The following is an 881-nucleotide window of genomic DNA, read 5'->3' as shown; positions in this document are numbered from 1 at the left end:
ATTTCCATTTTCCCTCTGAATTCTATTTGCAATGGTTGTAAATTGGTTGTCTTGTGATGAATATATGAATCGTGGATAATGAAATGGTATGTTTTAGTTTCATTTGAATGGGAGGGAGCTGTAATTAGTTGAACTTCGATACTTGTTAGGGGCATACCTTTGAGCTCTCCCATTATGCAATCCTATATTTATCTCTTCCTGACTTGAGTGATGGGACTTGGGAGTATTTGGAGTTCGATCTATTGAACCTTCATGGGATTATTGGCACGCATCTGCGAGAAATATGGAGCTTTTTCTTGAAATATACTAATGAATGATCGGTAGAAAGTTTTCGTTTAGTTAATTAGGACGATGAAAGTTGAGGATGACATATTCCGTGGGACTGTCGCAAATGTAAGTGAGCATGCCATTACTTGATTGTTGTTCTCTTCTTTAACTTCATGTGTAACAGATTCTGTTCATAGCTCTGTTGAGGATCTGTTCATGCTAGTGAATTGTTTCTTATACTGATTAGTCATTTCAGTCTGCTCATTGTGTCGGTCATGACATTACGAGTGCAACTATTAAGGCATATGGGTAACTACATGTTCCTCAAGTTTGTTCATTTTATAATAATTGGAAAACGGTTCATGTTTCAGTTGTTCCAATCTCAATTGGTCGTAGACAAGTTGTTAGCTGATATTAAGCGCCCTTCCTTTGAACTAGAGGTCGATCTTTTCGTTCAATAGGGTAGATGATTGAAATAGTCGACCTTATTTGTATAAAAAAGATAGGATGGGGATAGTGTATGCAGGGTTCACAACCCTTTGGTCACATTTAGGTTATGTCACCTATAGCCTCGTAATAACGTAATTATCGGTAAACGCTTCCATTTGAAACTT

Source organism: Cucurbita pepo, unplaced genomic scaffold, assembly GCF_002806865.2.
Source record: "Cucurbita pepo subsp. pepo cultivar mu-cu-16 unplaced genomic scaffold, ASM280686v2 Cp4.1_scaffold000390, whole genome shotgun sequence".
Classification (NCBI taxonomy): Eukaryota; Viridiplantae; Streptophyta; class Magnoliopsida; order Cucurbitales; family Cucurbitaceae; genus Cucurbita; species Cucurbita pepo.
This window is presented reverse-complemented; position numbering follows the sequence as displayed.